This window comes from Cetorhinus maximus, chromosome 16, assembly GCF_964194155.1.
Source record: "Cetorhinus maximus chromosome 16, sCetMax3.hap1.1, whole genome shotgun sequence".
In the NCBI taxonomy this organism is placed as follows: Eukaryota; Metazoa; Chordata; class Chondrichthyes; order Lamniformes; family Cetorhinidae; genus Cetorhinus; species Cetorhinus maximus.
This window is the reverse complement of record NC_135894.1, coordinates 76,485,074-76,505,587: the sequence shown is the minus strand read 5'-3', so window position 1 is coordinate 76,505,587 and position 20,514 is coordinate 76,485,074. Positions and strand designations below refer to the sequence as shown.

Here is a 20,514-nt window from a genome sequence, read left to right as displayed (position 1 = left end):
AGCACCTCCTACCTATCCCTTATGGCCTGAAGGGAAATCTGCAGGGAGGCAACACTGAACAGTGTGGCTGGTCTGACTCGGCGCTCGGACATGACAGATCTGATGGGGTCTTCGTATCAAACTGAGAAGAATCTCGCACTCTGCAGCACTGGGGCATCATGGCAGTGATACACAGCCTCTCTGTCTGAACAGCAAGTTCTTTAATGGCACGCCCTTAGTTGCAGCATTGTCAGATGATGGCAGGTTTCACCAATGAAAGCTTCCCTCACCACTGAATCACACGTGTTTCCCATACATGCTGCCGGCACTTTAAGCTTTAATTGTATTCGCGCAGGAAATGGCAAAACCAGAGTATGGAAATGGTGTACACTTCTGCTAACACCTTCGAGAACTGCATAATGTTGACAAAATCTGCTCCGTCCCCATAGTGTCTATAATCGCAAAGTGGCAAAACTTCCTCCCATTTTTGTTCTGCTCTGGCCCTTTTCACTCCTTTTTGTCTGCTTCTATCCCGGACTAATTGTCACTCTTTTCTTCATTTTTAGTATCATGATTTGACAACAAACAACTTGTAGTTTGTTGTATGCTCGTATCCTACACTGGAAGCATGTTTAGTTTGCAAACTAGCGATTATCTTTTAAAAATATGATGCATAAATACATCTTTGTGAATAATACTTACGTTTAAAAATGGCAGAGCAAAGGCTTGTTGATTGGGAGGGTAGGGACCTGTAAATATGGAGGTACTGGAACTGTTTAATGAAAAGAAAACACAAAACATGTGCCTAGGAGGAGTGCTAAGAACAAATAGTCATTATTAGAATTTCCAAGTGCCCTAAATCCAAAACACATCAATTAAATAATCATGCTGTGTTCAAGGTACTGCATGTTATCTGAGATAATTAGATTCTTGTTCTGAATATCGACAGCTGGACACTTATGCTTCCCAGTATATTTTTCAGTGTGAGTAGTTACCAGACAAGCGCAGTGTTTGATAAAACTGACAATCTGAATGGAACAGAAAAGCTCATGAGATTTAAAACAGCAGATCTACTGCACCATACACCTGTCCCTAACGACTAAAGCCCTCCTGTATTTGATCATACGTAATAGGCAGAAGAGCAATCTGAAACAACAAACATCCTTAAGGGTTCATTGAGGTTGCACAGAACTGACTGCACTCATTTTATCTGTGCAATTTTTGATTACCAAAGACTGCTGATTTCCAAATGTATGTAAGTTTTCAATTTTTAAAACTAACAAATAATTTAAGTCCAGATTTTGCTCTGAAAATAATGATGAGGCTGACATTGGTCACCATCGTTTATGCACAAATCAAACAGCAACTTCCACCCAACATAAATATGTGGTTAACCACGAAAATTCAGAACCTACTGTTCAAGATGCACCGCTCTTCCATAAGTTGCGGGAAAACGGCATCTCACCATATGGGTTCCCATTCAAATTAGTGGTGAGAGTTCCTGGATAGGTTTCATAGATATGGACTAAATTCGGCACAAAAAGGGCTTATCTGTTCCAGCCTAATGGCCATAATAACTCTTAATTACTACCAAATAATCTCTCTGCCACTGAAAAATAACTTTCACAAGTGGAAAGTTTCATTTCTTCAAATTGTAAGTATTGTTGGAGGATTTTTTAAAATGTAACATTTCTTCTACTTTTTGCCTCAACCAATCTTTCTTTCCCTATCTTTTTTTATTCATTCCTGGGATGTGGGTGTCACTGGCTAGGCCAGCATTTATTGCCCATCCCTAATTGCCCTTTATCAGAGTCAACCACATTGCTGTGGGTCTGGAATCACATGTAGACCCGATCAGGTAAGGACAGCAGATTTCCTTCCCTAAAGGGCATTAGTGAACCAGATGGGTTTTTACAACAATCAGTAATAGTTTCATGGTCATTATCAGACTTTTCAGATTTTTCTTGGATTCACCATCTGCCATGGTGGGATTTGAATGTAGGTCCCTGGGAAATTACCCTGGGTCTCTGGAATACCAGTCCAGTGATGGTACCACTATGCCATCACCTCCCCTTTAATTTACTCTTAACGTCTGCTTTGACATTGAGTTAAATATTCTAGCTTGCACTTCCGGATTCAGAGAGTGCTGTTCATTAACAATTGATTATGGCAATACACGGGTGCATTCCCTGGATGTTTGTCTGACAGCAATTGCTGTGCAAAACCTTAGAGAAAGTGTAAGTCTAACTTATGGCTCACAACGTAATTGCACCATTTTTTTTTTTGGAACTTCCTTATGCTAAGTATTATAAAGCCAAATTTGGGGAACATCTTTCTCACTATCCATTTCTCCCTATTACGCTGGTTTGTCTTCAATATAATTATTGCGGTGGACGTTGGTATGCATTGCGCCCGTATTTCTGTTGTAAAATGGATGCAAAGCACACCAATTTAGCAGAGCGATTGCCTGCACCCTATCTGTAAGACATTGCTAAATTTGCAAGCCCATCATTTAGTCAACTGGGAAAGAAGTGACTGCACATTGGGAAAAAAAATATTGGTAGATTTTTAACACAGGTGAGTAAAATGTTTAAAATATATCACCTTTCCAAGGGCATATTGCATGTTGAAAACAGCTGTCAAAACCCAATGGAGACAAGAAACAATTTCCAAGTGATAGAGCAGTGTCCCATATTGAATAGCTGGTCAAATGGAAGAGCTGGTAACAAGTAGGATGGTCATGTCTGACAATACAGAGTGTACACCTCACAGGATAATAGAGCAGCATGCCAGGAAAGACAGTGAGGAAGAAAAGTTGAAGGCATAGCTCACCATAACTGCCATAGGTAGTGCCAGTTCTGCCATGCATTTAAGGTGCAAGTATTCAGGCAGAAGATGACACAATTCCAGGTGTGGTTCCCTGCAGCCTTATGTCATGTCAGTTCTGTATGGCTATTTTCAAGTAACTGTGCCTCCAATTGTAGAGGTGGTGGAAAGTTATCAAGAAGTGGGTACAGTCTTTGTCTGTGAAGCTTGATCTGCATTCTTTTTCCTTCCAAAGAATATATGAAGAATACCCACAGGGAAAACCATGGGCTGAATTTTCAACTTAGAGGCAGGCGGCTTGAGTCAGGAAAATGCCCGGCTTGGCGCACCGCCTCAGGAAGAAGTGCCCCGAACAGCAAGATTTTTGTTTGGTGGGGGGAGGGGATAGAGTCAGGCCCGCTGCCCTGGATGCAGATCAGAGCTGGACACGGGGCTGCCGAAGCAGGCTGGCTAAAGGCCCACCTCAGTTCTCTGTGACTAAGTCCCAGTTGTTTTGTTAAATAGGAGGCCCTCTAGGCCTCACCCCACACACACCCTCACACCCCACCCACTCCCTATGCCCCTACAACAGCCCTATGAAAATGTCAATCAACTAAATCTTTAAGGTATCAATAACAGAAAATATAAGCACTTGACATCTCTTTATCTTGTGAAAATAAACATTGAGGCAGTGACAAAATTGATCACAGAGAAGAGGATGTAAACCTATCAATTCTGCAATATTTTCCCTTCTATGCACCTGTTTCAACAAACTGATGGAAGTTTGGGCTCTCAGCTAAGCATGCTTAATGAGCTTTGTTGAGAGCCCAGGCTTCCATTAGTTTGTTGAAACAGGTCCAGAGAAGGGAAAACATTACTTGATTGACAGCTACATTTTTTTCCTTCAATCTATTTTGTTAATGGCTCAATGTTTATTTACATAAGATAAAGAGGTGTCAAGTGCTTATAGTTTCTGCTATTGATACTTCAAAGGTCTGCTTGATTGATACTTTTATAGGGTTGTAGTAACAGCAGCTTTTTTAAAGAAAGCAATGAATGGTTGGATTCTTTAAGAATTTCCACACGTCATTGTTAATATAGGGATCATTGGTTCTGTTCAGGGTGTATGCTGGGTGAACAGGCATGTAAGTGCTATGAGTTGGAATGGAAGGTATGAGGGGCCATGGGGGGGCCATTTTTTGGCATGGAGGGCATGGGTAAGACCTTTTTGAAGTTATCTTTCAAAATGTTTATGCATCCACCCTATGGTTCATGACTCCTCTGAGGGTCCATGAACCACGAGTCCTTGAGAAGCTTACCCAACCCCACGAAAATTGCAGGGAGCAAAGAGATAGGAACATAGGATCATAGGCACATAGGACTTAAGAGCAGGAGTAGGCCATTTAGCCCTTTGAGCCTGCTCCGCCATTCAATAAGATCATGGTTGATCTGGTTGTGGTCTCAACTCCACTTTGCTATCTGCTCCTATAACCCTTGACTCTCTTGTCAATCAAAAACCTGTCTAACTCTGCCTTGAATAAATTTAATGACCCAGCTCCACTGCTTTCTAGGAAAAATAATTCTACAAACCAATGAAGCTTTGAGAGAAAAAAATTCTCTTGATCTCTGTCTTAAACCTAACAATATAATTAACATACCATTAACATGCTGTAACTGCATACTAATTTTTTGTGATTTGTGTACCAGGACACCTAGATCACTCTGTACCACCAAGTTCTGCAATCTCTCCCCATTTATATAGTATACTGTTTTTCTATTCTTCCTGCCAAAGAGGACAAGCTCACTTTTTCCCACAATATACTCCATCCGCCAAATTTTTGTCCACTCACTTAACCTGTCTATATCCCTTTGCAAATTCTCTACCTCCTTTGGACAACTTATTTTTCTACCTATCTTGGTGTCATTGACAAGTTTAGATACCATACATTCAGTCCTTTCATCCGAATCATTGATGCAAATTATAAACAGTTGAGGCCCCAGCACTGATCCCTGTGGCATTCCACTAGTTATTGCCTGCCAACCCGAAAAAGACCCATTTATCCCTACCTTCTGCTTCCTGTTAGCGAACCAATCCTTTATCCACGCTAATATGTTACCCCCTACAACATGTAATCTTATCTTATGTAGATATGTATCTTTGATGTGGCACCTTATCAAATGCCATCTTCTTCTTCTTATCGTGTCCACGGACAGTCTATACATGGCCCAGCCAAAACTGGACACATTTTTGCGCCTTGTTGTTGAATTCGACAAGATCTGCAACAGTGCAGGGTTCCTCTAGCGATAGGCATCGCAGGAGATGTTGCATAGTCTGTGGCTCAGTTCCACATTCACAAGTTGTCGGGCTGGTTGTATATCCCCATTTACTTAGTGACACCTTTGAACCTCCTACACCAGTCCTAAGTCTGTTAAAGCACTTCCAGGTTACCCGGTTGCAATTAGCTCCTGGGGGAAGGCTTTCATCCGGTAGAATTTCCATCACTGGGGGTTGTTCGAGACTGGCGAGTCAGTCTTTCCACAAGGCGATGAGGGCTTCAGATGGAGTTGATTGTAATGGAACAACACTGTTCATGAAGCTCTTCCTTGACTTTAGGCGGCTGGGTGTAGATGTATGACCATGTAGAGGGTGCCTCTCATCCGATATTTGATGGAGTCGCTCTTTCTTGCTGGCTACCGTTCTTCTTATATCAGGGGGAGCGATAGTTGCCAGGATATATAGGCTGTTGGTGTTTGTTGGTTTTAAACAACCTGTGATAAATCGGCAGCTTGCATTCAGAACAGCATCCATCTTCTTAGCATGAGTAGATCTTTCCCATGCAGGGCAGGCGTATTTGGCAGTGGAATAGCAAAGAGCAAGTGCACTGGTTCGCAATGTTTTCGGGCTTGCTCCCCATTTTGTGTTAATAAGCTTATTCAGGATGTTGTTTCGTGCACTCACTTTTGCCTTTGTCTTTTCGATGTGGTTCTTGAAGGTGAGGCATCTGTCAAGGGTGACTCCTAAGTAGATAGGGTGCTCACAATGCGTCAGTGTTGCTCCACACCAGGTTACTTTAAGCTGGCGTTTGGCTTCACGGTTTCTGAGGTGGAATGCACAAACTTACGTCTTTGATGGGTTTGCGCAAAGGTGGTTTTCTTCATAGTAGGATGTTAGTCCCTCCAAGGCCTCAGAAAGCGTTTTCTCCACGGTGTTAAAATCAGTGCTTTGGGCAGTGACACATAAGTCATCAGCATATATAAAATGGCGTGTGACACCATCTATAGGTTGGTCATTCATGTAGATGTTGTACAGCAGTGGTGCAAGCACTCCCTGAGGAAGACCATTCTTCTGAATACGTCACCTACTGCGCTTCCCACCTAGTTCAACACAGAATCATCGATTCTGAAGCATGCTTTCTAACAGCTCTATTAAGTGAATATCTTTTGTCATCTCTAGGATCTTGCAGAGGAGACGTCTATGGTTCACTGTATTGTATGTTGCTGACAGGTCTACAAAAACAACACCTGTTACCATCCCTTGCTCAAAACCATCTTCTATATGTTGTGTGAGGTTGAGCAGTTGGCTTGTACATGACATCCACAGATTCTCCTTTATCCACCTTGCTTGTTACTTCCTCAAAAAACTCTACTAAATTAGTTAAACATGATTTCCCTTGGGCCTGCCCCCACAATGGAGCTAGCCAAGTCAGGGATGCAGGGCTTCTCCCACGGCACTGAAAATTGTGCATACCAGGAATGGAATGGGAATCCCGGAATCGGATCACATCCGCCATTTTTTAAAGTCCGCAGAGTCTCTCCGCTCTGCAAAAATCTGGCCCCATAATTTGGATAGGCCAAAAAATTGCAATGCTGAAACTCCTGGCCTAAAGTCTCCTGAAAACAGGAAACAAACAAGAACAAAGGTCCAGGAATAGTCTCAACGTTCTCATACTAGTCTTATGACTGGGCTCTTTAAATATGGTTCTGTAAACAATGCCATCCCTAGCAGCCCTGAATGCCCATTTTATATAGTTGAATAGACGACTGAGCATTATACTAGGCTAAGTGCCAAGAAATTTCACCTGAATTATGTCATGGGGCTTCATTTTAACATAACAACCTACAAATGTCTGCTGCCAGTATATAACCCAACTGCAAAACTGGACAGGCTGAATGAGCAAGAATTCACCAGAGTGGATTCTCTCCATTTTACCGACTCATTGCCCACATTTTACTCCTAATTATTGGGTGTAATTGGAAAACCTACTTCAATCCACACTTCAAACATCTGAATTTTGTTGTGCCTGTTCTTTAATTTACAAAGTCGATTCACTGTATTCCTCCCTTTTGCTGCAACTCCAGACACAAAGAACACCTGATTACCTAATGCTAAATAGGATTAGTTGCATTATAGTTCTTCTAAATAATTGTCACTTTCAACCATTAAACTCTTCACCTCCCAGTTTTTTGTTTTATGATTTTTAAGATAAAGGTCTTACATTCACCATTTTGTCTAATCACAGGAGTCTAAATCTAGTTGTTTTTTTTACCCTGATCTGCCTCAGTGAGCTGCGAGAGCATTATTAATATCTTAATTATCTTGGCATTCAATTTTTATTTCAATTTATTACCTTCTTGACTACAGGTGATTAAATACCTGCCCTATTCCTGCCCAACAGTTACCTGTGTATCAAGGGTTCCTACCATTACTCTACCACTACTTATTTTATTTATAGCCAATCTTCTCCACCTTCTGTGTGTATATCAAATAGATGAAGTAAAACGACTAACTCTTTAATTCATCCTGAGCCATTCTGACATATTTCCATTATAAAGTCCTTTAGATCTTTGGTGAATAAAAAGTGCATGGAAGTGTGTAGCTGTATTAATAGTGAAGAGACTACTGGTATAACCAGGTACACAGCCAAAATTCACCGAAAGGTAACTAGTATAGATACATGTGTAGTTCTATCAAGTATAAGGCTTACTAATATTGCTTAGTATAAAGCTGTATAACACTAAATGATATCGCCTGGTGTATAACTAACTCCCATAAAAGGATTACTGATTCCATTACATGTGTAATCTGAATGTACTGTATTGAAAAAGTGAAAGCCTTTTAAAAATGTTCCTGCTTTGTTGGTACAATTGTTTACTCTGAATTGCCTTCAAGGTGAACTCAGTTTTCAGGTTCTCATCATTGTAGGTGCCCTGCTCGTCTGATGTCAGCAATAGGTGGGTGAGGACTCAGCTCCATAAAATTAATATTTCTGAAAAAAACCAAGTCTCTTCAATGCCAAACTAGAGACTCTAAAATTCAGTAGCACCTGGATATCTACTTGCCTCAAAGTAGGTTTTTAAATCACACCTGGTAGTATGTGCCTATTTGCAGATTTTTAAAAACAAATTAAAACATGAAAGCATGAACCATTGAATTTACAACAGTTAAGAAAATCTGATGAGGGGCACAATAACTATTACATACTTATGAACCGCAATAACAGCTTCACATAAATACAGGAGTTTAGAGTGCACTGCATACGACCAGAATTGGTTAATCCTGCTCACAGTGTTAGTTTGCAAAGTTAGCTGCCTCACCTTTAATTTTAATATCCCACTTATCGAATCAAATACTCACATAATGCCATACAGCCTCAGTAGCTAACTATGACAGAAATGTCTAGTTTTTAGAGTTTCCGTGATTGGTTATTAGACAGAAGTGAAAATGGGGTAAGAAAGAAGAAAATTAAAAACTGCTCACCAATATACTTCTGCCATCTCTTCCACGAGAAAAACAGTCTTGGATTATTATTGTGAGGTGCTCCATCTGGTACCATTGCCAAATACTGACAATATTTACCCAAATGTGACTGATGGATCAACGAGGAGTGAATCTGGAAAGTTAACTCTTAACCCATTAATCATAATTTACTACTAAGCTGCACTCAACCACAGGCACAAAGCTGCCGCACAAATTTCTTATTATTCAGAGAACTACAGTACTGTGTTTCAAGTAAATTAGCAGTTTCTGTAAAGTCCACATAACACTTTCTCAACTCATATCCTACTTGAAACATTTAGAATGCACTTGCTTACCAAATTCTGGCATAACGTACACTACCTCACTGTGTAGCACGCACTATACAGAGCAGGCCACTCTGATAAACCAACTCACACTAAATATAAACACAGAATTACCTGGAAAAACTCAGCAGGTCTGCAGCATCGGCGGAGAAGAAATCTTTGATTTCTTCTCCGCCGATGCTGCCAGACCTGCTGAGTTTTTCCAGGTAATTCTGTTTTTGTTTTGGATTTCCAGCATCCGCAGTAGCTTTTAGCTTTTTGTTTTTATCACACTAAATATAGCTATTTCTACAGATGAGAATCTAAGGAATGTCTTACCTTTAATATCAGTTCTGCTCCTTGTGTTTAAGTAACATTAGCAAGATTTAATTTAATTGAAAAACGAAAGGTGGTTTCTGCATGCAGGTTATATTCCCTTCCTGAGCGACAATGCAAACAGACGATTTCGCAGCTAAGGAGAACTTCTCACATGGCTACTCTGTGAACATAGTGGCAGTTTAATCATCTACTACAGGCATCAGCTAGCATGGCACTCATAAAAACACACATCTGAAAAAGAGATACCTGTCTGTTGCCATAAATTAGTAAAGTACAGAATTATAAAAAAGTATATTGGTGAAATAATTAGCATTTTTTAATATGTTCACCTTTAAAATGTGCGCATGAAGCTCCCTCTATCTGGGAGAGGGAAAACAAAAACCATTAAGCTTTAAAGTTCGTGAAACATTACCATTCAAAACTAAATGCATTTATGCCAAGAATAGCCATAAATAATTCTTCTTTTATATATTTATAACCCCCAAACTGTAGTGGCGATGTTGGGAACGGCATTTAACAGAAAATTAGAGACGCATGCAATAAAGGAACATCTGTAATTATGGGTGACATTAATCTGCATATAGATTGGGCAAATCAAATTAGTAACAATACTGTAGAGGAGGAATTCCTGGAGTGTATATGGGATGGTTTTCTGGACCAATATGTTGAAGAACCAACTAGAGAACAGGCCATCCAAGTCTGGGTATTGTGCAACGAGAAAGGAATAATTGGCAATCTAGTTGTGCAAGGCCCCTTCGGGATGAGCGACCGTAATATGATAGAATTCTTCATCAAGATGGAGAGTAACGTAGTGGATTCTGAGACTAGGGTCCTGAATCTTAATAAAGGAAACTATGATGGTATGAGGCGCGAGTAGGCTATGGTGGATTGGGAAACGTTACTTAAAGGGATGATGTTGGATAGGCAATGGCAAACATTCAAAGAGTGCATGGGTGAACTGCAACAATTGTTTATTCCTGTCGGGCAAAAAAGTAAAACAGGAAAGGTGGCCAAACCATGGCTTACAAAGGAAATTAGAGATAGTATTAGATCCAAGGAAGAGGCATACAAATTGGCCAGAAAAAACAACAGACCTGAGGATTGGGAGCACTTTAGAATTCAGCAAAGGAGGACCAAGGAATTGTTTAAGAAGGGGAAATTAGAGTACCAGAGTAAGCTTGCAGGGAACATAAAAACTGACTGTAAAAGTTTCTATAGGTATGTGAAGAGAAAAAGATTGGTGAAGACAAATGTAGGTCCCTTACAGTCAGAAACAGGGGAATTTATAATGGGGAACAAAGAAATGGCTGACCAACTAAATGCATACTTTGGTTCTGTCTTCACAAAGGAGGACACAGATAACATACCAGAAATTGGAGGGTAACTAATGTAACCCCACTATTTAAAAAGGGAGGTAGAGAGAAAACAGGGATTTATAGACCAGTCAGCCTGACATCGGTAGTGGGGAAAATTCCAGAGTCTATTATCAAAGATTTAATAGCTGAGCACTTGGAAAACAGTGGCAGAATCAGACAGAGTCAGCATGGATTTATGAAAGGGAAATCGTGCTTGACAAATCTACTGGAATTTTTCGAGGAAGTAACTAGTAGAGTTGATGAGGGGGAACCAGTGGATGTGCTTTATTTGGACTTTCAGAAGGCTTTCAACAAAGTCCCACATAAGAGATTAGCATGTAAAATTAAAGCGCATAGGATTGGGGGTAGTGTATTGAGATGGATAGAAAACTGGTCGGCAGACAGGAAACAAAGAGTAGGAATAAACGGGTTGTTTTCCAAATGGCAGGCAGTGACTAGTGGGGTACCGCAGGGATCGGTGCTGGGACCCCAGCTATTCGCAATATATATTAATGATTTAGATGAGGAAACCAAATGTAATATCTCCAAATTTGCAGGTGACACAAAGCTGGGTGGGAGGGTGAGCTGTGAGGAGGATGCAGAGATGCTTCAGTGTGATTTGGACAAGCTGAGTGAGTGGGTAAATGCATGGCAGATGCAGTATGATGTGGATAAATGTGAGGTTATCCACTTTGGTAGCAAAAACAGGAAGGGAGGTTACTATCTGAATGGCTATAAATTGAAAGAGGGGAATGTGCAACGAGACCTGGGTGTCCTCCTACATCAGTCGCTGAAGGTAAGCATGCAAGTGCAGCAGGCAGTAAAGAAGGCAAATGGTATGTTGGCCTTCATAGCGAGACGATTCAAGTACAGGAGCAGGGATGTCTTGCTGCAATTATACAAGGCCTTGGTGAGACGACACCTGGAATACTGTGTGCAGTTTTGGTCTCCTTATCTGAAGAAGGATGTTCTTGCTATGGAGGAAGTGCAACGAAGGTTTACCTACTGATTCCTGGGATGGCGAGGCTGACATATGAGGAGAGATTGAGCCGGTTAGGATTATATTCGCTGGAGTTCAGAAGGATGATGGGGGGGTCTCACAGAAACCTATAAAATTCTAACAGGACTAGACAGGGTAGATGCAGGAAGGGTGTTCCTGATGGTGGGGGAGTCTAGAACCAGGGGTCACAGTCTGAGGATACGGGGTAGACCATTTACGACTGAGATGAGGAGAAATTTCTTCACCCAGAGAGTGGTGAGCCTGTGGAATTCACTGCCACAGAAAGTAGTTGAGGCCAAAACATTGTATGTTTTCAAGAAGGAGTTAGATATAGCTCTTGGGGTAAAAGTAATCAAAGGATATGGGGAGAAAGCGGGAGCAGGCTATTGAGTTGGATAATCAGCCATAGTCATAATGAATGGCGGAGCAAGCTCGAAGGGCCGAATGGCCTACTCCTGCTCCTATAATCTATGTTTCTATGTTAACCTTGGCCAGAATTGTTACCTTGATGGACAGGCAGGCCCCACCAGCTCGCCAGCGGGCGGGCTGCCGAGCTCCACCGCCGAAACGGGGCCCGCCGCCATTTTGAGTGGGCGGGCCAATTAAGGCCCGGCCAGCGGCCTGCCCGACAGGAAGCGCTATGCGCTTCCTGTGCAGGAGGTGGAGGGATTCCCCATCTGTCAAAGTGCGCTCTTTTGCACATGCGCGCGAAAGAGCGCACTGCTCCCTGAGACTAAGTGCTGTCTCAGGGAGATTACTGACAGTGTCAAAAACATTAAAAATAGAAAAATATTAAAATTATTAACATGTCCCCCTCATGTGACAATGTCACACGAGGTGGGAAATGCCAATAAAAAGGACATAAACTTTATTAAAGTTTTTAAAAACGGACATGAAACTTCATCCTGCCAGTGGATGAGGTTTCATGTATTATCAGAAGCCTGCTGGGGCTCCTGGCCTGCCCGCCAGCCTTAAGGTTGGACGGGCAGGGTCTTTAATTATCTTAATGATCCTGTCAATGGCCTTAATTGGCCATTGACAGTCGGCAGGCGGACAGCTGATTTCACTGTCCGCCCGCCTTCCTCAATATTTGAATGGACTGGGATGACGTCGGGGGTTCCTCCCGACGTCATCCCGTGTCATTTCCCCGTCAGCGAGCGGGCCCCGCCCCCAAATCGCCAATGGGAAAATTCTGCCCCTTATTTATGAGACACAAAAATGACATTTTAGAATTGATTTCTTTAAAAATTGGGGAACAGAACTAAAAAAAATCTCGAACTCACTAAACCTACAGGAACTATCTATAATGTGTAACTGAAGTCTTAAAACTTCTTTCATTTGCTCTCAGCTCCCTGCTTTCTGAAGGGTACGACTTGTGTTGATATTTGGGTCTGCAGATGCCAACAGCACTCTAGTATGTTATTAAAACCTTCACATTTAAACATAAACATCAAGCATCTGTGCAATATTTAAACTTAGGAGGAAAAGGGTGACATGTGTACAAATAACACATATAAAATATGATTTTTGTAAAGAAGAAATTATGAAATATTCTTATAAAGTTAATTTTAAACAAAATTGAATAAGTTCACTAGCCCCAAAGTGTTAACACTAACGTTAACAGTGCAAGTATTAGCTGTGCATTGCATATAGCAAAGCCTGGGGAAACATTGTAAGAAAGTCCTGTAACTGCATGATTAGGTGAGAGCGAGGGAAACGTGAGACTGTATCTGTTGTCAATGGCTAACAAGTGACCTTTGTTTCTGTTTGAGTAACTTAGTTGGTTTGTGCCATATCACCCGGAAACAGCTTCGTTAAAATTAAAATAAACACCAGAAGTCCATTATGCATTGGGTAATGCAAAAAGCACTCTCAGGAGACAGCCTAGCTACCCAGAATGAAAATATAATACTGGATTAATATTTACAATGTGCAGTTGGAAGCTACAATTATAACAATTGCATAAATTGGTATAGATGAATATCACTTTTTGTGATAGGTTAGAGATTCAAATGTTTTTCATCCAGATGTAACTCCCTCCCAACCCACACATCTGCATGTTTCGCAAAGAAGAACACAGAGATTTTAGGAAATTGAAAAGAAGAAATGTAATACAGTTTCAACACAATTTTAAAATGTGTATGTGAGTCCCAAAGCTTCCAGGGCACTAGAAAAGTATGGGACATGGAACAGCACCTCATCTTCCGATTAGACACTTTACAGCCTTCGGGACTTAACATTGAGTTCAGCAACTTCAGACCATGAACTCTCTCCTCTATCCTCATCCCGTTTTTTCAAAATTCTTTTTTTAAATCCACTTATTTTTATTTTTATTCATTTTTATTTTCATTAATTTATTCATTGTTCCATCCCCTTTTTTATACCCCCTTTTTATCCCATTTTCATCCCTTTTTTCCCCACCACCCCCCACCCTTACAAGGGCCATCTGTTACTTGTTAATGTTGTTCTTTTCAGAATGCTTACCCTTGTTCTGCTATTATCACATTCTGCTTTCTTACTTTTGAAACCATCAGCACCTTTTTTAGCCCTTATCACTACCATTAACACTCCCCTTGTCCTTTTGCTTAAGACATCTTTTGTAATTTCTCCTTTGCCTCCACCTATCGCTGGCCTTCTATCCAGCTTCACCTGCTCCACCCCACCCCCCCTTAAACAGTATAAATTTCATCACGTTTCTACTTCTCTGTACCTCTGAAGAAGGGTCATACGGACTCAAAACGTCAACTCTGTTTCTCTCTCCACAGATGCTGTCAGACCTGCTGAGTTTTCCAACATTTTCTGTTTTTGTTTCAGGTTTCCAGCATCCCCAGTATTTTGCTTTTATGGGACATGGAGGTTTGGCCAATCTTAATGCAAGGGCCTCATCTAAATAAAGATTCTCAGAGTCTTGTTCAATAGATGGCCAGATTCACAACATAACCAGTGGGTGAGAGCAGGAACTGGTTGGCAGGGGAATGGAGCCAGTGATCCATAGTAATAGTCCTTGGCAGACAGTGGGAAGAGGAATAAAACAAAATAAAGTTCTAAATATCTATTACAGATTTCACTATGTATAAAAAACTCTTATTCATGAAAGCTCATTCAATACATTTAAATCCTCTTAAGTACTTAAACCCTTATTTAAAAAACATTTGTATACTTAGTCACACTTCAAAAACAACTAATCCTTTAAGCATTCCTTGGAGCTATCAATCAAACTATGAACTTACAGCTCCCCACTGTGATAACAATAGGCTTTGGAAAGCAGTCAAGCAGTAATAATGTTATAATGATAACACTTAGGGTTACGTCAACAACCAACTAGTGAAACAGCAAGCACATTTTTTCAACTTTCAGACATAGCTGACTGTTTTTTCTCAATTTTCAAAGGGCAGGCTATGTAAATAACTTGACAGTTTCACAGACCTTATCCGCCCTTTACAAGCATTTACATGTACTCTAAAAATTCATACCTCACACACTGTTGGATAAGGCCCTTGCTCCAGCTAAAACAGGGTCTGTTTGAACTCAACACGGAGTTCAAATGGCCCTGCTGAGTTTGGGTTCCTCTCACGTATGACTCACATCCCGCCCCCATTCCCTCCTACCATCATCCCAGCAAAAATAAGATGGAATGGGGGCAGGACTTCTGGAACTGGGTTTCCAGCACCGTTTTGGATGCGTTATGGTGTCCCCACAACTTGATGAAAATCTAGGCCAATGTATCAGTGACACAAGAGTGCTAGAGAAATTCCATCAGCAATGCCTCTGGTGCATCTTCTGGATTCAACAGGAGGACTGTCGAACAAACGTTAGTGTCCTTCTTGAAGACAGCTCCACAAGCAGTCAGGCAAAACTGCAAAATCAACTTTGACAGACTGGACACTGTGTCCGGATAGACAAAAACCATCTCCTCTGCCAGGTCCCGTTTTCTCAGCTCTCAAATGGTCAATATTCCAGGGGGAGACAAAGAAAATACTTCAAAGATACTCTGAAGCTCTCCTTGAAGCAAGGCAACGTTGTCATTAATGACTGGGAGGAGCTTGCTACCAGTTGTTCAAAATAGCGACGACTTGTCCATTAAGCTACATTACACTTTGAGTCACAACATCTTAATGATGAGGCAGAGCGGCAGCTGAGAAGGAAAGAAAAGGAAATAAATCCCGTACTCAGGATTCCACTACATCATGGGGCATCCTTCCCCATGTGCTCAAAGATCTACGAGTCGAGAGTCAGCCTGTTCAGTCACATGAAGACCCATGGCAGTAACCGTGACACCGAGTAGACTTTTTCTTATTCGTTCATGGGATGTGGGCATCACTGGCTAGGCCAGCATTTATTGCCCATCCCTAATTGCCCTTGAGAAGGTGGTGGTGAACTACCTTCTTGAACTGCCGCAGTCCATGTGGTGTAGGCATACCCACAGTGCTGTTAGGGAGGGAGTCCCAGGATTTTGACCCAGCGACAGTGAAGGAACAGCGATATATTTCCAAGTCAGGATGGTGAGTGGCTTGGAGGGGATCTTCCAGGTGGCGGTGTTCCCATGTGTCTGCTGCCCTTGTCCTTCTAGAAGGTAGTGGTCATGGGTTTGGAAGGTACTGTGTAAGAAGCTATGGTGAGTTCCTCCAGTACATCTTGTAAATGGTACAGACTGCTGCCACTGTGCGCCAGTGGTGGAGGGTGTGAATGTTTGTAGATGGGGTGCCAATCAAGCAGGCTGCTTTGTCCTGGATGGTGTCAAGCTTCCTCGAATTGAGGGACAGGTGACGATGACGCTTCAAATGCACTTTATTGGCTGTAACGCGCTTTGGATGTACTGTGGTCTTGAAAGAAGCTATATAAATGCATGTCTTTAATTGTGTATTGTGAACCACATGTTCCTTTTCAGTCCAATTTAGCTCCCTCCATATCTCTGCGGTAACAGTCATGCCAGAGGATCATACCCACCACAGACTCTTTCAGACAATGGACCCAAGAGACAATGGGCTAGTTGTTCTCCTTTTACTGGCTTGAGTTCTATCTTGTGCTAAACTGAATGCAAAGACAACATCTTGTCTGCCATCACAAGGTTAGCTCACTTTTTTTCTGTGAAAGTGGTTCACAGCCTATAAACAGCATAGTTTCTATAGCTGTTGGCTTTCGTTTCAAAGAACTCCATACAAAAGCTTGCGTGTGCACACACACGCACTCAAGTGCTTAAAGACATGCTTCATGACTGTTTAGCTGGGAGCAGTACCTTCCTCAGTGGCTCGTGACCATCAGAATAAGTCATCAATCACAAAAGTACTTTCCTGGCCTCTTTAGGATAGGCGACAACACTTCAGCTGCTCTGGCTCAAAAGTATTGTTGTGTTTGGCTCCAAAAGCAATAGTCTTTTGTACTTGTAAAGCCATCCAAGTAACTTGCTGTTTTATTGCTTTGTGCTAGGCTTTGAGAGGACAGAGGTTCTCAATATCCCAATAAGTTCAGAATTTCCGGTGCCCATCAGGATAAAGTGTAGACTGCGGTTGATAAACTTAAATGATATAAAATAAGAATAAAACCAGAGGATGAAGTTGCCTGAGGAAACTTTGGTGCAGTCCTAAGAAGGCTACACAACATATTTCTTAGAAACATGAAACCCCCCCACTGTTTGCTTGTCATTTGACTAAAAAGTAGTCTTTCTTTTTAAAAATTTATTTTTGGTATGTGAGCACACTGGCAAGGGCAGCAGTTATTGCCCATCCCAAAATGCCCTTGAGGTGAGACACCTACAACTGAGCGATTTGCTAGTCCATATCAAAGGACAATTAAGAATGAATCACATTGCTGTGGATCAAAGTCACATGTAGGCCAGACCAAGTAAGGACAGCAGATTTCCTCCCCAAAGCACATTAGTGAACCTACCAAAGGAATTTTCAAAATCAATCCAGTCAGTTCATGATCAATCAGACTAGCATTTTATTCCAGATTTATTAATTAATTGAATTTAAACACCCCCAGATGCCATGGTGGGACTTGAACTCATGTTTCTAGAGCATTTGTGTAGGTTTCTGGATTACTAATCCAGTAACATTACCATTATGCTACCAATCTCTGTAATTTCACGTCTTATAGCCAGTGACCACTGCTGGGAAGTGTGCTTGGAACACTAAGTGAGAACAGAATCAGACTTGGCTGAGACATTCTCCACAGTTGACTAGACTGGGAAACACTAACTGCTAAGGTTGATATAATCAAGAATACCTATTTGGGCAAGGAACTGAAGAACTATTAACTCAAACAGACCATAAAGCTTGATCCTAAGCCAGCTCATTTATCCCTACAGAAACCATTTAAATGAACACATTGAGCTAAGAAAGTGAAATGTTCTGGCATGTGACCAGTTGCCGAAACTTCTCACTTCTTTGGGATTATGTCTACATTACTAAAAGTTAAATTAAGCAAAAGACACATTTTTCTGTGCCCTCAATACCATCTTACAAATATCAAAATTTTATTCAACCCACACAACATATAATGTCCCTATGCCTCAACCAGAATGTGTTATAATCCTAGTTCCAGGTCATAGCTTTTGGCTTTTCCCATTTCAGCACTAGCAATGTGTATTTAGTGTCATGAAAATGTCTAAGTAGCTAATGATATGTAATTTATTAACAAGTTCCTAACTTTTAAATAGCTATATATAATAAAAGCTCTGATTTTAACTGGAAAGAGTTCAGCTGGAAGTTGTGTGGGCAGGGGCTGAGGCAGAATGCACACCAACCAGCTCTCTGCAGCATGAGACCTAGGAGATTTTAATTCCCACCTGGAAGTGGTAGCTGTCAGGCAGGCAGCAGCATTACAGACAGCAAGGTGTCACTAGGGCCATGAAGGAACAGTCAGCTACATTCAATTAAGTGGTTGGACAATGAGGGGGGCAGTGGAAGCCTAAGGTGGCCTTGCAGGCCCCCGAGGAACACTCATGCCCCACCTGACCCACAAGGAAATTCTTCTTCTCGTCTACCAGGTAGCATCCTCAATTATCAGAGAGGTGCCACACCACAGCTTATGCCGTGACTTTACTACAGGGCAGGGTGAGGAAACAAGCCCCAAGTCTACCTCAACCAAACTGGGATCAAACCCGGCAGTTGGTGTTATTGTGAACCACACACTAGCCATCTAGCCAACTGAGCTAACCGGCCTCTCCCAAAAAGGAAATTAGAAAAAAAAAAAGAACTTAGCATCTGTCCCTTTCCTGGGTCCACCTCCTCTTACCACAACACTGGGTGGCATTCAATGAAGGTAATGGGGATCTCAGCCGCCGGCTGGATATCTGGAAGAGTGCCTGGCATTGCCTTCTTTGGGGAACCCAGCTAATTAGGCACTTAAGTGTCCAGTGACAGGCCTTCCCTGGGATCAAGGACTCCAGGGGAGTGAAATCCAACCAGCCGGACAATCAGAGGCCAGCAGCTGTCCATTGCAGGCAGCACCCCTGGGGGAATGGTGGTGGCTGCTGGTAATGCACCCACAGTGGCCCAGGATCAGTCAAGGTGCGTGAGGACGGGTTGGGGGGGTCACTTGGTAGGGGTTGCAGGAGAGTAGTGGGGAGGGCAGTTCAGAAGCAAGGGAGTGACTCTCAGCTGGACTCCCTTTTCCGATGCCATGTCCTTGATTAGCATTGAATGAGGGACTCCTTTTGGCAGCCTGCAAGCAAACCTGACTGCCCCACCCACTGCCCGGTAAATACCAGCAGCAGCGGGATGAGGCCCTGAAGTGGGCATCTCAATTAGCATCAGGGTGGAAGGCGGTCCACAAGTCTTCCCACCCTGGACTTCATCAGGGCAAAGGATGGAAGGCAACAGAGTCCCCACCCGGCTCCCTCCTGCCCGATTGAATGCCCCCACCACTTCCAAACTCATCTCTGAGGAGGGCATTAAACTCCGCCCATTGTTTCGGCACAGATTTCTGGTTAAAATTGCAGCCGGGCCTCAAAGACAAAATCAGAGCCTGAGCTGCATATTTAGAGAAAGAATCCACTGTTTTTTGGCAGGTGTCCCTCTCGTCTGTTCAGAAGAGCAGGTTTACATCAGAACCCATGGGGAGGCAGTGGGATTAGTATGGGTAGGTTACAAATCTATTCTAACTGCCTTTCACCAGGTAGGTTTAAAATTGCCTCTTCAGTGTTGTATTAATGCATACAAAAAATAAATTATCTAAATCAATTTATTTTTTAATTTAGTTATGTAACCATCAGGAATTTCAGAAAACCTGTCCCTCTCCTTGAAGCATACCTTCTGACAAAAGTACAGTAGTACAGTTCCAATCCTGGGTTGAACTCTTTCCAGCCTACTGCCTTAGGTCTTATGAAACTTGAGTCTGCTCATTGAATATTTAATTTGCTTAGTTGCCAGAAATACCGATCTTATCACGTTTCTTTCATTAGCCTTTATAGTAGTAGTTTTTGTGTTTTGGTCATATCATGGATAAGAGGATGCACTATAGCTATTTCCTAAGGATCAATGAGAGCTTTGGCAGTGTTGGGGAACTGTCTATTTCGGTCAGAAGCCTGCTTTAAAAACGAGGGCAAATATATATCCACCTAATCAGTTTACTTCCAGTGTTTAAAGGAATGTTACATCTTCATTGGTTCTACTAGGGTAAGAGGCCCCCAAAATTCTAGGTCCTGCAACCTACCACCATAAGCACAATGGAGCATGAATCCTGTCTGCCCAACCAGCCAGGCCACTGACCCTCTCCCAAGTTCTAAAAATAGCAAATTTAAATACTGCTTGGTGGAACAAACATGCTCATCCCAACAGTAACTACCAGTTACACTGAGGCCCAGAAAATTCATGGGCTTTGCAACAAGTCTGTGTGAAGGTATGAGTGCTGCACTTAAGCAATACCAGCAAAAATCAATTGTAAACTGTGGATCAAAAACAGAACCAGGAAGAAAAGAGCCTGAAACTTGTCAGAGTGAGAAGTAAATATTATTTTAATTGCAATTAGGCACAG

At 41.9% G+C, this 20,514-nt stretch overlaps 1 protein-coding gene across 9 annotated transcripts in view; it reads right to left on the bottom strand.

The window, feature by feature from the left end:
• Window positions 1-20,514, bottom strand: part of tmem45a (transmembrane protein 45a) — a 111,642-nt gene that overhangs the window by 58,375 nt on the left and 32,753 nt on the right. For 2 of the 9 annotated variants that reach the window (XM_078560092.1, XM_078560095.1), the window contains exon 3: window positions 682-751. The exons of the other annotated variants lie outside the window; for them this stretch is intronic. The gene's annotated coding sequence lies outside the window, so the exon portion shown is untranslated. The remainder of the gene's footprint in view (window positions 1-681; window positions 752-20,514) is intronic. 9 annotated transcript variants of the gene reach the window in all.